The following is a 17500-nucleotide window of genomic DNA, read 5'->3' as shown; positions in this document are numbered from 1 at the left end:
TCAAGTCCAAGAATGAAGTTCTCCCTTCCATCAAGGGGCCTTATGGCACCAAATGGGATACCCCAGGTGTCCTCCTATAGAATTCTCCCCCTTTCTTCTTGCAAGATAGTCCTGCTTTTTTATTCATGGTTAAGCCACACTAGTCTTTCTTCCCTTTTCTTTTTCTCGATTTCTTCAGACCTGGCCTCGAAGAGGCCATTAAGGTGAAGTTTAAGTAAGGATTTGAGTCTGACAAAAAAAAAATGACTACGAGGCATAGGACCACAGTTGTTTTCTCTGTTCGAAATTTTCAGTTTGCTATGGTTTAGTACAAAGCTTTTTTGTTGACCAAAGTTATGCTTAAGGTTATACCGTGGGATTTCGAAGGGATTGGTAGCGCATATTTGTGCTTTTTGCAGAAATGATTTGGTCTCTGTCATAAATTCAGTATCGCATTTCTCTTATGAACAAGAGTTTTATATCTAATTTTAAGCCTTTTTTTCGCTGCAGAGATTCCCGTTCGTGAGAGTTATTCTTACATTTTAAATGTGACATTGCAATAGATTTATAGATTCGTAAAGAAACTCACGTGTCTGTGATAAATTATTAGATGAGATGAAAAAACATCAATCACAAAGGCGTATTCAGGTCTTGTGTTCACAGGGACACTTTATCACATGAATGGTTTTTCAGAAATATTTCGAGGTCTTCGTCCACCGTTGGTGGTAAAAAAAAAAAAAAAGGAAAACAAATCTCTCCTGTTCTCCTTCCTCCATCTTTCACCCATTCTGCCATCCTTCCCCATCGTCTCCTCCATCCATTTTCCCACAAAGCCAAGCCACAACGAGATCCCTGCCTCCTCCCCCGCCCCCCTCTTCCTCCCCTCCCCACTTTCCAAGCTCCTTCCCGATCCATCCATCATCATCCAGCCTACGCAATCTCTACAGACAGCGAGGCCTTCCATGCTTATCTCCCGGCATCCGAGTGTAGTAGTTTTTGCCAGAAAGATGAAATACAAAAGTTATTTGCTCCCAAATCAGGACTCGAGATGAACGTCGGAGAATCGATGAATGTTTATGAGTCGGAAAGTGACCAATAGCGAGGAGTGTAATTGGGCTGAGGTTAGTATCCATCGGAGGCTGAGAATCCGCGAGAAACGGAGGATGCTTCTGCTGCCGCTTTTAGGGTGATGCTGATGGGCATCATCATGGAGATGGAGGTGCTGATGGGCGTCGTGATGGTGATGGTAATGGAAAGGATGATTGTGATAATGGAGACGAAGGTACCGATGGAGGTAATGGTGATGGTGCTGGTAGAGAAAAGATGGTGATGGAGATGCAATGGAGAGGGTGATGGAAATAGAGATGGAAATGGAGATAACGAAGGAAATAAAGACGATGAAAATTATCCATGATGAAAGCAGATGAAAAGGGGGGGGGGGTAGTGAGTCAGTGCTGGTGGAAAGAGAAGAGGAAATATAAACAACGCAAGGAACAGTAGACAAAGCAACAAGAGCCATGACTCAGGAGAGGAGATAAAATGGAACAAATTTAATACGAAACAGGATGAAGAGAGAACCGTGACAAGAAGCGAGAGGATTAGTAGTAGAGAAAAAATGGCCAATATTCAGACAGAGAAGGGCGCTCAAGAGGTGAGAATGAGGAGGAGAATGAGGAGGAGGAGAATGAGGAGGAGGGACAGAAAAATATGAAAGTAAAAAGCAAAGGATCAAAGATGACCAAGGGGATTAGAAAATAAATGGAATATGAAGGGAAAAACTTGACAGTGTGAGGGAAAACAAGCACCTGTGAGTAACGAAAGAAAATAAAGGTAAGAGATGTGTCAACAAGGGGAGCACAAGATGAAACGAAGGATTTACAATAAAAGGTATAATGTGAGGTCGAGCAGGAAATTTGGGAGAAAGGAGATGGGAATGAAACGATTACCGAAAAGAAGGTCGAATGAACAGTGCTGAAGGATTCAGTGGGCAAAATAAATACTCTCTCTCTCTCTCTCTCTCTCTCTCTCTCTCTCTCTCTCTCTCTGTGCGTTAGATTATTAAGTTACGTATTTCTCTGTTTCTTTCATATGTATGACATTCCAGCTGACTTAATTAATTCAAGTCTTTTAAATTCACCTGTTTCCAAAAAACCGCTGAAGAATTTTATATTATTCGTTTATTATAGGTTATAAATTACATAGCAGTTGTTGGTGCTTTTTGATAGATTTTTGTAATATGTTAATTATTACATATGTATGTACGCTGTCATATTCAGAATGAATGGAAGAGATTCCAGTGCCAGAGTTCAGTAAACATATCAGTCAATCATTTCCATCCACTCGATCTGATGTTCTTTCATTTAGCTGACAATATCTGTAACATGACCTTGAGTACCTGTTAAGATTCCTTCGACGTCCGTCCCAAGTATAACATTCCCTGAACCTCGGTTCCTCTTTAGTTTTGCTCATTGCTTCTCTCTCTTTTCCCTTTTGTGAACTTCTTGTCATAAGTCTCCTTTAACTCCGCATCAAACGCTTAGCCCCTTATGTAAATCATTCCAGAGTACCCTCAGGCCCCTTGAAACTTTGCGAACACGGACAGACATTTGGGTGTACGAAAACTTATAACAGACATCTCACTTTTTTTTTCTTCTTCTTCTTCTTTTCACATCTAAGACTTCCTTCCTGAAGGCCTTCTGTAGTCCCTAGCGTGTAATCATCTCATTTTAGAATATTAATTATATTCTACATTATTATTATTATTATTATTATTATTATTATTATTATTATTATTATTATTATTATTATTATTATTATTATTATTATTATTATTATTATAAGTAGACATTTTCATTCGAAAATAGATCTCGTGAATATGACTGCGTGTACATGGTGGCTTCCTGATTTCTTGTCTGGAGCGGTTCAGATCTCTAAGAAGAGGTTTATTTTTATTATTATTCAAACACAGCTAGCAGTCTCATAGGAGAGCAAAAATTCACTGAATATAAATTTTGTATTTTAAAAAAAGAAGGAAAATATAAGCAAGAGAATAACAAACAGATAGAGATTATTCAACAAACCTAGATATTTGCATACTGTGGCTTCAAAATATTTATTTAAATATTTCGCTTTTCCATGGGAGATCTGCCATTTTGTAATTTTTTCAGTTTGATGATAGAATGATGAATATTCGTGTTTTTATATATATATTTTTGTAATCATCAGTCTCTGTGATTTCAGCTCTGGGATTCTCGTTTATAGCCCCGCATGCAGCTTATTTAGGCATTTATATATATATATATATATATATATATATATATATATATATATATATATATATATAATATATATATAGGTATATATATATATATATATATATGTATATATATATATATATATATATATATATAAATATATATATATATATATATATATATATATAGTATATATATATATATATATATATATGTATGATATATATATATATATGTATATCATATATATATATATATATATACATATATATATATATATATATATATATATATATATATATATATATATATATATATATATATATATATATATATATATATATATATATATATATATATATATATATATATATATATATATATATATATGTATATATATATAATATATATATATAGTATATATATATATATATTTATATGTATGTATGTATGTATATTATATAATGTGTGTATATTCGTGTTCCCGTATGCGGCTCTTCATTTGAATATGAAAACAAGAGGAACAAATTTAAAATCGTATAAAATAGTGTGGATCAGCGTTCGTCGGTTACCTGGTGTATTGTTGTATCAAATTCATTATGTAAATGAACATAGTACATGGCACAGTAAATGAGTCGGTGAAATACTCCTTTATGCATAGCCCTTTTGGCATTAATTAATTATGCCTCAGAATACGAGACGTCCTTATTATTATTCTACTCGTGATAACGTAAGAAGGCAAACGTGATAATTGGCCTCCCTGTGGTTCCCTTCCCCCTGTATTCATTAAGCTCGCTGAGTGGCCCCTATTCCGGAGCGTCACAGGTGTAATCAATCATTCTGGACAGGTTGATGTTGATCTGTGGCTTTTGTAAATAACACTGGGGTTTCCGCTTTGCTCCAGCTGCACACAAGTATCTCTCTCTCTCTCTCTCTCTCTCTCTCTCTCTCTCTCTCTCTCTCTCACACACACACACACAAACTAACAAATAAGCGCAAAGAGGACGCTTTCGTTAAATCAGGTGAACACGATCACGCATCATTTTTAAACGGGAAAAGTGAATTTGATATTATAACGAGCATTGCAAAATTCAATGCTGGTTCTGTGTTTATGGGAAAAGGAAATCGTTCTTCCATTATTTTATTCTTCTAAACAGTCCTTTATGATACTTCGGGTAGCATAGCACCCTAAAGTAGTTTCCATTTAATTAAGTTAATTTGTTCTTGAACAATATCTTACTTTTGTAGACTGCTATAGGTATTGCCGAGTTTTTCTGTATTTTTATAATATATTTTATTTTATGTATTTATTTATTTATTTTTTATGTGGTGGATGGAATTCCATAATGTAGGTAATTAAACATTTCTGTAAACGCGTTCCTGTACGGTGGTAGTGCCGTCAGTGCACCTCATGCGGTGTACTGTAGGTATCACTTAAAAGGTTCTTTGCAGCGGTGTCCTTCTGCCCCTAACTGCAACCCCTTTTGTTCTTTTTATTGTACCTCCGTTCATATTCCCTTTCTTCCGTCTATCTTTCCACCCTCTCCTAACAATTTTTCAAAGTGCAACTGCGAGATCAGTTTCCCTTTCAGCGTTGAATGACCGCATAGGTCTCAGCGCTTAAAATTCCATTTTCCTTCGTTCCTTCTGTAAACGGCCGAGTGTGTTGGATTGTGTTCGATTATGTTGCTCTACCTCTCCGATCATCGTTTGAAACTGAATAGTCTCAGAGGGGGAAATAAAAAAAGTCATTCTGTGACATTGTATTGCGCCATAAACGCTGTAGGTATAAAAGAATTTGATTTCATTTATATATGAGATGAAACGCTACTGGTACGGGTCGAAAATATGATTAGGAATCTGGAGCTTTGTTTTAAAGGGAAATAAAAGTGTAGTCTCTCTTGATAGTCGGTTTTGAAGTAAAAAGCTTGATATATGGAGATGTTCAACAACTAAACAATTGAGATCCGAGCTTTTTGAAGCAATGATAAAAACGAGCCTCTCTTTAACAAAAGAATAAAAAAGACAAACTGCCCTAGACAAAACAAAAAAGTGGAGGATTGTTCCCAAATGGGTGCAAAAAGAAAGAAGTGAAATTCGAGCATAGGGCTTTCACCCATTATTGTTGTAAATAATAATCCACGTAACCAGCGGTAATTCTCGGTGTTCCTGCTGTTCTTGCATTCCAGCAATGATGTTACTTTCCAGGTTCCAGGACAGTTTTCCATTTTCTTTTTTCGCGACCTTCCCCAGGGAAGGGATCGGGGTCACGTTTCCAGAAGGTTTCGATTGGTTTGAAATCATCCAGAAAAATATAATTGCTTCCTTTTTATTTCTATCGCTTCGGGCTGCAAATTGCTCTGAAAATATTTCACTTAGAAATAAGAGAGGTCGATCATATCTTCTGAGGTTTTATCCATGAAATGGGGTGATAGGCATGTTGACATTCTCCGGTTTCTAAGGTGGTATTATTGATTGGTGAATAATGCGGAGTGCCTACATCGTATAATAGTTTATTCGTCACTTTATTCAGTTTGAATTTTTTGAAAGGCGAGTGTCATTACCTAACTTACCCATTTCCAACTAAAGTTTCGAAATCAAAAACGCAGTTTTCCAGGTGCCGTTCTTTTACACACTCGCACACCACACACACACACACACACACACACACACACCACACACACACACACACCACAACACATATATATATATATATATATATATATATATATATATATATATATATTATATATATATCTATATATAATATATATATCTATATATATATATACATATATATATATATATATATAATATATGTTTTTGGGTGTATATATATATATATATATATATATATATATATAGATATATATATATATATATATATATATATATTATATAATATATGTGTGTGTATATATATATATATATATATATATATATATATATATATACTATATATATATATATATATATATATATACAATATAGGTAGATTATATATATATATATACATATGATATATGTATATATATAGTATATATATATATATATATATACATATATATATATATATATATATATATATATACATATACGTATATATTATTTCATACACATACACATATATATATTTATATATATGTGTGTGTGTGTGTATGTGTGCGTGTGTACTTACATTTATATAAATTTATAAATAGTATATATTTCGAGAGAGAGAGAAGAGAGAGAGAGAGAGAGAGAGAGAGAGAGAGAGAGAGAGATTTTAATATAACAGCGCAAAGAACGCCATCAGCGTCAACATTTCCAAGTCGTGCACGATAATAGGCCGTGCAAAGTCTTCCCTTATAGATGACTTACTGGTTAACGAATCTCAAAAGCCAGTCATTATATTTCAAAACCTACAAAGTGATAGGAAAAATAAAATAGTAATGGGAAGTTTCTTATGCAACCTGTGTCTTCATCCTCCTATCTAAAATCGACGAGGTAGATCATATATACATTTTACAACTAACCTTAGCTAGAAATCGGAGTGCGATTAAGTACGTCGTTTATGAATTAATGTGCATTGACAACAGACAGTAAAGGTTTCATGCTAAGCGGCGGTCAAATGACACGAGCTGCTTAATATCTTAACTTATAACAGAGTAACAGGATATGAGTAAATACCCAAATGGATGATTAGTTAAACAATGCAGTATTTGTGTGCTTATTGTAAATCAAGGTAGCTAGGCGATATCAATCAGACAGAAGTTTTTTATGTTAAGTACTTTTCAGAATCTTAATTAGTACTGAGACCAATTATTTCCTTTGTCTTTTTTAACTCGCATGAAGATGAAAGGTGATTGTTACCAGCGATAAGAAACTATCTATTTAGATCTTTTACTGATTCGAAACACTGAATTTCGAAATATCTCCAGCCAAAAGGAGGCAAAATCGTCAAATTCACTTCGCCGGGAATATTTATGAACTTCAATTCCTGCTCAGTCCGAAATAAAACTTGGCAGAGTCCAAGACTCGCAAAGAGGGTTGCAAAGTTATGCCACAACTTTACGCTTGGAAAAAATGTAATCTTCAAACTCTCTCTCTCTCTCTCTCTCTCTGATAACCATCTCATGCCAGCGCCTCACAAGAGAGGCAATAGTGTATGATAGTGAGGAACACTACTGAAGATGCAATGACGTTCAGCGAATGCTGATTCGACACATCTCGTACCTTTAAAACCAACGTTTTCTAAAAAGGTTGTTTTTTAACTGTACGTCAAACTTGAAGGCAGTTCACCGTGTTTATCTCTCTCTCTCTCGTTTTCTAGTAACCTCCTTTTTCCATTTCCCTTTATGCTTAAGAGCACTTTTCAATTACACATATATTCCTCTGTTAATTTTTGTTTGTAAAGAGGGGGGGGGGGGGGGGAGGCGGGCAGCAGGCGAAAGAGGGGGTTAAGGGGAGAAGTTCGAGAGACTAAATCACTTCCTATCAGACATGACCCTCATTTATAATGCTTTGTCATTTATAGCGTCTACATAGAGTTGCACAATTCTGTTATCTTGCATTTACGTTCATTAGCCATGCAACGTTTAGACAGTAATTCCCTCTTGCTGTTATAATTAATCACTTTCGCGTTGTAATATATATTGAGCGACAGTTTAATACGTCCATTTTGATTACCCAGATGAAAATGAATTCTGCCCTCTTGAGAGCTGGGTCTGCGGTCCCGTAAGATGATAATAATCATCTTAATCTCCATAGTGCTTTTATTGAACAACCACCAGTTCATCGTTGTGCTAACTTCAGTTCAAAGCATAATTTGGTAATCACAAATTATCGTATAAATGGTAGTAGTAAAGCCGAAAATTTTTAAAATACCCAGTAAAAACGCATCTGTTTCTTTCCCATAATGTTTGTCTTTGGCAGCAATGATGGTCCATTTAGACCAGCGCTGGTCTTTTGATCGGGATACCTAAGCAATAAGGAATCTAGTTAGCATATTTTTCCACCATTGACTAACCAAACCTCCTCTGCGACTCTGACAACTGCGACGCCATTCTCTCTCTCTCTCTCTCTCTCTCTCCACAGCCACTTGGTACGACAGTAAAACGACGTCGTTACAAGCCGTTAAAAGGACACCATTACAACCCATTAAATTAATGTTTTACGATGCTTGCGAACGATCTCTTTGGTCGAGAAATGCCTTCATTTTGCCAAGACCGTCTAGTAACTGGCAGGGGGAGCCTCAGGAGACTGTTGGAGAGAATAGGCTGATTTATGTCAAAGGAAAGGCTAAGCTTAGACAACACGCTCCATGTTCAAGTACCTTTTATTTTTAAGTATTTAATTCACAAACAACAAGAGAAAAAGTTAAAATTCCGTCCTTCCGTGCGTGATGTGACGAAAGTCTTAGAAGGTGCAAAAGCCCGCAGTAAAAATGGTTGTTTATTTGTCCATGTCATTGGAGGGTGCTTTTCATCGTTCTTTTACGTGACCATTGAAGGGCATGAACGTCCTTTTAGTATATTCTTGATAACTCTGGGGCTGTCTTGACTCGCTCTCTTAGGTGAAGAAATGTCACGCAGCAGTGGATGTAGCAGTGATATTTTTATTGACGAAGCCTTCGTGCGTTAATATACGTAATCCTTTGCGTTTAGATCAACCCTGAGCTGGATTGTGAGCAAGCATATATTATGGAGTTTTTATTTTCCAAATGCCAGTGACGGGAGGCAAGTGAATTAGAAATTCTTTGGTTATTTGCCACGGTCTTCCAGTCCATAAATCCTTGTCCGGCGCCTAAGTGGAAGAGTCACGTGTGTGTTGAGGATTCTTTCAGTTTTAAGGAAAAGTCTGTCACCTCACTGTTGCCGACACACGATAGTGACCCAAGTACTCTCCCGGTCATAAGGGCTGATGTTTTAAGGCCAAGATGAATATCCAAGATGTTTCAATTTGATTAGAACATGACTCTCCTCATGCTATATAACGCCCAGTTTGTTCACTGAAAGTTCTATTCTGACACGTTTCCTTCTTCCGATTCCCTACCAAAAGCACCGAAAATGTAGCAGTGTTTCCTGCGTCAAGCTACAAACCCCTCTGCCTTCATCTTCATGATCATCAAACAACGGTAGTTTATTTCGGCTCCTTTGGTCCATCGACGACGTTATCAACAATAAGCAAATATTTCGAAGAAGTCCTTCCGAAAAGAAAATATGTCCACGGGCCCGGCTGGCATCTCTACTGAGGACTCCCATTCTTCCACCCGGTACCCGTGGGCGAGCCGCACCTCCCCCTACAGCATTTTAGAGATAGACTTACCAATATCAGGAGATGTGTTGCCTCCGAGACATGCTGCAACTGACCTGAATATCGAAAATGCCGACGGAACGACTGAGGCGAATTTCATCCGACGGAAATTCACTTGTGCTGCCTGAAGGGAAATGTTAGGTGGAGGGAGAGTTTTGCATCTCTCTCTCTCTCTCTCTCTCTCTCTCTCTCTCTCTCTTCTCTCTCTCTCCTTCTCCTTGTGTTTGTGCTGCATGTATCTGATGCCTCTGTTTTCTTTTCACGTGTTGTTACGTGTCAGAAAGTTTGTCGATGATGAAAGCTTTCTTCTTCTTCTTCTCATATCAAAGTGGTTTGGAAGGTTAATGTAGCCCGTCCTCGTTTTATTTAAGGTCGGCTTTCATTGCTGAAATGCAAAGCAGACAGTTTTTTTTCTTTTTAACTGCATATTCTCATGAAGTCACTACCTACCCATTCTTTATAGCATTCCCCACGGAAAATTTCCTGAGTGCCGATTTGATTTTCCACTTTTTACCTTCATGTCTGCAATGACTTCTCAAATGACAGACATTCCATTAAACTCGGCTACTTCAATACAGTTCTGTAATAACACTCGGTCAATCTGAATGGCGCCTCGAATTCTCCCAAAGGAATGGAATGTTTAATCAGTAAAAAGAAATTGGCCGGAAATACAACTTAGGATGATAAAATTATAATAGAATAAGAAAAGAAATTATTAAAACTGAAAAACTAGTCCATATACAATTCGAGAAACGACGATGAGGTGGTGGAATGCTTTGAGGGTTTGTTGTTAGGTTGTATGTTTTTAAAAAGACGGTTGTGATTGGGTGTGGATTCGTAAAAAGGTACGGCCCTTATTGCCGGCTGCCACCAGATGCCCAAGTTAGATGGATGAACCCATTATCACCCCTAATGACTCAAAGAAGAAGTAGGTATTTCCTGTGGGCCCCTTTCTTTCAATGGAGATGCTCCTTGACTAACAAGGACGATTAATTTAAACTCTTCAGTGGGTTATTCATTTTTACACGATATATATCTTGTCCCTGTTTCTAAGCACACTAGAAAACACGTTTGTATGCTATACATGATGGATTGTTTAGTTGATAATCAAATAAGAAACATTCACTTGCAAATAGTAAAAGAAAAAAAAAGGTTATACAGGAAAGGAAAATAATGAGTGTGTAGTATTCTTTCTCTCTCGTTCTGCCAACAGGAACAATTAAAGATCGTTCAAGTTTGAATTCCGTCTTGAATTTGACTTTTGAAAACTACTTGTCGCAAGCAGCTTTTGCGGCGGCTCTGAAGAACTGTATGGCTGGGTACCATAATAACTATCTCCCTTTCCAGAGGAGCCGTTTGCCAATTTGCATTGGGGGAATTCCTTACCAGTTTGTTTGTGTGGGATTAGAAAATCAATAGTGTTATTTTCCTTGCTTTTATTATTATTATTATTATTATTGATTATTATTATTATTATTATTATTATTATCATTATTATTATTATTATTATTATTATTATTATTATTATTATTATTATTATTATTATTATTATTATTATTTATTATTATTATTACTATGTTTTATGATTATTAAGTACATTAAACAACAACTCGTAAAGTTTTATTACTAACTTATATCCATCTTTTTTTTTTTTTTTTTTCAACAACCCTGACGTGGCCATTATTATTCACAATACGTTATTAATTTTATTATTATTATTATTATTATATATATTATTATTATTATTATTATTATTATTATTATATTATTATTATTATATAATTTTTATGGTTTTATATTATGTACGTTAAACAACTCGCAAAGTATACGATACTTTTTTCCATCATTCATAACCTTGACGTGGCCAGTATTATTCACAATACGTTTTTATTATTATTATTACATTATTATTATTATTATTATTATATTATTATTATTATTATTATTATTATTTTGTTGAAAATGTTTTTATGATTAATTAAGCACGTTAAACAACAACTCGCAAAGTATAGCATTAGCATTTTTTTCCGTCTTTCAATAACCCTGACGTGGCCATTATTATTCACAGTACGTAGGCCCCCCCACCCCCCCCAGCCGCCCCCAGCCCCCCCCCCCCCCCCCCCCCCCCCCAAAGAGCCTCCTCTCGCTCCGCTTGGCGCCCGTGCCATCATACATCCGTTTATATGCATACCGCATCCTTTATGAACATAGGTGGGCATGGCATTTCTCCGGGGAAGAGAGTTTGGGCGTCAGTTCCCCAGCGGAGAATATTCATCAGAGGCGAAAGATGAGAGGGGCAATGAAAACTGCGGGGGGGGGGGGGGGGGGGGGGGTCAGTCCGTCAAGACAATGGCTGAGCCGTGTGTCACCTGGTCTTTCTTTTTCCGTGTATTGTCAAGATGAGGAATAATTAGTTTAGCTGCTGTTTACAAAAAGATCAAATTGGTTCTTAGTTCTTTTGCTTTTGACACATCTCTATGTTTGTGTATGCGTATATATCAAAAGTTCAATATCTGTAATATAGTGTGTTTGTATATATATATATATATATATATATATATATATTATATATATATAAATCACAGTAGATGCAGGTGACTAATAAATAAGCGAATTCCACAGGAAAATATAGGCAGAAGCAAACTCTTGGATTTCTGTATTAATTTACTGTGGTATTTGCTTATATATACGTATATATATGTATACACATATTATATATATATATATATATATAGTATATATATATATATATATATATATATATATATATATATATATATATATATACTGATAACTTGATCACGAAGTATATAAAACGTGATGCTATGTATAAATAAAGGTTTTTGCCACGAAGGAAAAAATGAAAAGCGAGATAGCCAAGCACTTTCGGTCTAGTTCGACCTTATATATATATAAGCGAATACCACAGGAAAAGAATAATACAGAGAAGTCCAAGCGCTTGCCATTCTGCCTATTATTTTCCTGTGGTATTCGCTTATTTGATAAAGTCACCTGCACTACTGCGATTTTTTTTGCATATATATACACATACCACACACACACACACACACACACACACACACACACACACATATATATATATATATATATATATATGTATATATATATATGAGAGAGAGATAGAGAGAGAGAGAAGAGAGAGAGGAGAGAGAGAGAGAGATTGGAGTTGATCAGATAGCAAAGAGCGCGAGTAACCTAGTAGTATATATATCTATTATATATATATATATATATATATATATATATATATATATTATATAATATACATTATATATAGTTGAACGGATAGGAAAAAGCGGGAGTAACCTAGGAAACGTGGCAGCAGCATCTCTGGCATTCCTCTGAATTAGAATGAGGGTAGCACAAGGGGAGATCTTAATGAAACAAGGGAAAATTATTATGGTTGAATATGTTTTCCTGCTGGTAATGGAGCTGTGGAAACAAGACATAAAACGAATTTCGACTTTCCAGTTAGTGCCACGGACGAATTTGCTGTTGTAAACTTCAGGGAAGGATCTCTTCTCCTGGAGCCACTCCCGCTAGAGGAAAAGTTATATAGCTAAAACGTGCACGCGTGTATATACATACATACATACAGACATATATATATATATATATATATATATATATATATATATATATATATATATATATATATATATTGCTTTTATGTCACTAAATAGCGCGTGACAATTTTATATATATATAGATATATATATATATATAATATATATATATATATATATATATCTATATATATATATATATGTATAACAGAATCACGAAAGTTAGGAACGTGATAAATCCATAATAAAGATAAATGCCACGAAGGAAAAATAAACGAAGGAGTCTGCGAGATCTTTCGGCTGAAAAGCCCTTTACTGAAGCAGCTACTGACAAAATACGACGAAAAGACAATACAAGAAGGTTCGTATAACTGACAGATAGGGATTATAAAAGGATTAGTGCCTAGAATCCGACACACCTGGAAGATAAGAAACCTTCCCAAACAAGCATAAACAAAGGGTGCAATTAAAGGTTTAAGACAATCATCTCAGATACAATCTCCAGACAATTAAAGGATTATAGGTGACAGCTATACGGACCTGGTAGAAACAAAACCATATTCACAAAAAAAAATGACAGACATACATTACAATAAAATTTTTTTTTAATAACTCTAAGGCAACTGATTTTTATTTAAGTCAGTATTATATATTTGAGGTCATTCTTAAACATGTTACAGATACAAGGGTCTAAATGAAAAAGGCCACGACTAACATTGAAATTAACAATGAAAAGTAAGTTGTATTAAAGCAAGATTCTAAAAGATTTCGTGATAAGACATCTCTTGACCGTGCAATTACTGAACTGTCAATCCAATTAATTCGGTGGTTGTTTTCACTTAATGAATAAATAATGCATTAGATTTTTTGCCCAGTTTTTTCTTACAGAGTATTTATCGGCTTTGGCTTAGCCTTACTTCTAAGCCCTTGCTCGACTGTCCGAGGTAGAATGAGGGACAATCCATACATGGAATTTTATATATTATGTTGTTGCTTTCTCTGGGGCCATTTTTTATTACATTCTTTTTAGTGTGTTATTATAGGAAGAAACAAGGTTGACATTAAAAGCTTTTAACAATGGTTTAATGGTTTCAAATCCGTTTAAAATAAGGCAAACTGAGAATGTTCTTAGAATTTTCTTTCTGTGTGTTGTTTTCAGTATAAAACTTTTTGTGGGCTTTATTATAACAAATGTCTAATATGTGAAGGATAGCATAAATCTTTCCCTATTTTTCTTATGTATTCAATTTCTTGATCCAAATATTGTGGACTGACAATCGTAATGCTCGTAAAAAAAAAACACCATAGAGGAAAAAATTGATATTTTATATTAAGATGGTGGCCTGAGAAGAAATGAACATAAGTTAAGTTGTTAGTCGGTTTCCTATAAATACTGAATTTACATTGAAATGGTTCTCTATGTATCAAAACATCTAAGAAAGGGAGGCAATTGTCTTTTTCTAATTCTAGAGTAAACTTAATCGATGGTACCTGGTTATTTAATTTAGAGAGTAAATCATTTACATCAATACCGACAGGAAGAACAGCTAAACAATCATCAACGTAACGATACCACTTTACAGGAATATGAATGATATTAGGTAAGTAGCGTTTTTCGAAGAAGTTCCATATACAGGTTTGAGAGCAATGGTGATAAAGGATTTCCCATTCCTGCCATGCCAAAAATTTGTTGATAAAATTCACCATTGAATATAAACTTACAATCACAAATGCACAAACTCGTGAGTGAAATAATGTGACTTATAGGTAGAGGTAATTCATGCTGAGTTAGTTCATTGCTAAGATATTCTAAAACAATAGAGTCTATAGGGACTTTAGTTAAAAAGAGAACATACGTCAAAACTAACGAATCTATCAGTAGGGCAAAGAGCAACTTTTGTATAATCTATCAACTAAATCTAGAGAATTATATATATGAGAATCGGAGATGGTTCCAAGTAACGGGGACAAGATCTTAGTGATATATTTCGAGAGTTTATATGAAATTGAACCAACAGTACTGATAATAGGGCCGCATAGGGTTATTTTCTTTGTGCGTTTTTGACTAATCCAATATAAGTAAGGTAGCGAAGGAGAATTGACTGACAATTTTGCCTAGTAGTTCTGTTTTATCTTTAAGGATACTTTTCACTATGCTATTGAAGTTTTTTATGACTTGATCAAAAGGATTTTTTGTTAGTTTTCTTAAGTTCCTGAAGAAGTGCCTTTCTGAACAAGTGCTCCCTAAATCCTTGCTGCCACGCCGTCTAAGAAGATATGACAATACCCATTCATTGAATAATTTAGTGCCATGATGTTGAAACAGCACATAGCAGCCGCCAAGCAAGAAGAGAAAGAAAAATTCAAGGAATTGGAATAAAGAACAAGGATCTCTTTCAATCATTCTATCCCGGCTGATTGGAAGGACTCGCTGCGACGGGAAATTTACGAAAAACTACGTATGACTACAGATGCCCTGAAAAGGAACTCGACAGAAAAACTAAAAATCTTATTGATAGCAGTTATTGGAACTAATTGTGCACGTCAAGATTGTTTTTGGTTCAACTTATCTAGTAAACAAATAGTAAAATGTTGTGAGTGCGCTTGGATATGGTTTATCTTTCTTTGCAACAAGTAGACTTCGGCTTTAATGATTGGGTTGCATCCCTAAGTAAATTTGAAAAATATTGTGATCTTCCTCAAAATCATGTCGACATGATTAAAGGTATTGTTTACGGAGCTGCCAATGTTAAGCATGAAAGTAACTTCCCTGCTCGCTATAAGAAAAGTTTGACCGATCTTAAAAAGGACAATACTATCCACATCACAAAGCGGATAAGTCAAAGTAGTATAGTAATTTTAGATAAAGCTGACTACATATCAACGTATGCAAGCCCTAACTGGATGATGATGTGAAAAAACTTATGTAGAAAACTCAACAAAAAATCCCTCTTGAATCAAGTCATAAAAAAACTTCAATAGCATAGTGCAAAAGTATCCTTAAAGATAAAACAGAACACTACTAGGCAAAATTGTCAGTCAATTCTCCTTCGCTACCTTACTTATATGGATTAGTCAAAACGCACAAAGAAAATAACCCTATGCGGCCTATTATCAGTACTGTTGGTTCAATTTCATATAAACTCTCGAAATATATCACTAAGATCTTGTCCCCGTTACTTGGAACCATCTCCGATTCTCATATATATAATTCTCTAGATTTAGTTGATAGATTATACAAAATTGCTCTTTGCCCTACTGATAGATTCGTTAGTTTTGACGTATGTTCTCTTTTTACTAAAGTCCCTATAGACTCTATTTTAGAATATCTTAGCAATGAACTAACTCAGCAATGAATTACCTCTACCTAGTCACATTATTTCACTCACGAGTTTGTGCATTGTGATTGTAAGTTTATATTCAATGGTGAATTTTATCAACAAATTTTTGGCATGGCAATGGGAAATCCTTTATCACCATTGCTCTCAAACCTGTATATGGAATTCTTCGAAAAACGCTACTTACCTAATTCATTCATATTCATGTAAAGTGGTATCGTTACGTTGATGATGTTTAGCTGTTCTTCCTGTCGGTATTGATGTAAATGATTTACTCTCTAAATTAAATAACCAGGTACCATCGATTAAGTTTACTCTAGAATTAGAAAAAGACAATTGCCTCCCTTTCTTAGATGTTTTGATACATAGAGAACCATTTCAATGTAAATTCAGTATTTATAGGAAACCGACTAACAACTTAACTTATGTTCATTTCTTCTCAGGCCACCATCTTAATATAAAAATATCAATTTTTTCCTCTATGTTTTTACGAGCATTACGAATTGTCAGTCCACAATATTTGGATCAAGAAATTGAATACATAAGAAAAATAGGGAAACCAAAGAAAAGGATTTATGCTATCCTCACATATATTAGACATTTGTTATAATAAAGCCCACAAAAAGTTTTATACTGAAAACAACACACAGAAAGAAAATTCTAAGAACATTCTCAGTTTGCCTTATTTTAACGGATTTGAAACCATTAAACCATTGTTAAAAGCTTTTAATGTCAACCTTGTTTCTTCCTATAATAACACACTAAAAAGAATGTTAATAAAAAATGGCCCCAGAGAAAGAAAGCAACAACATAATATATAAAATTCCATGTATGGATTTGTCCCTCCCCATTCTAACCTCGTGACGAGTCCGAGCAAAGGGCCTTAAAAGAAGTAAGGCCTAAAGCCAGCATAAATACTCTGGTAAAAACTGGGCAAAAATCTAATGCATTATTTATTCATTTAAGTGAAAACAACCACCGAATTAATTGGATTGACAGTTCAGTAATTGCACGGTCAAGAGATGTCTTATCACGAAATCTTTTAGAA

At 34.9% G+C, this 17500-nt stretch overlaps 1 protein-coding gene across 1 annotated transcript in view; it reads left to right on the top strand.

The window, feature by feature from the left end:
* LOC135201641 (uncharacterized) overlaps window positions 1-17500 on the top strand; it is a 638256-nt gene that overhangs the window by 587639 nt on the left and 33117 nt on the right. The window lies entirely within an intron of this gene.

The sequence above is a fragment of the Macrobrachium nipponense genome, chromosome 23 (genome assembly GCF_015104395.2).
Source record: "Macrobrachium nipponense isolate FS-2020 chromosome 23, ASM1510439v2, whole genome shotgun sequence".
Lineage (NCBI taxonomy): Eukaryota > Metazoa > Arthropoda > Malacostraca > Decapoda > Palaemonidae > Macrobrachium > Macrobrachium nipponense.
The sequence above is the reverse complement of the archived record's forward strand: the minus strand, read 5'-3'. Positions and strand labels throughout refer to the sequence as shown.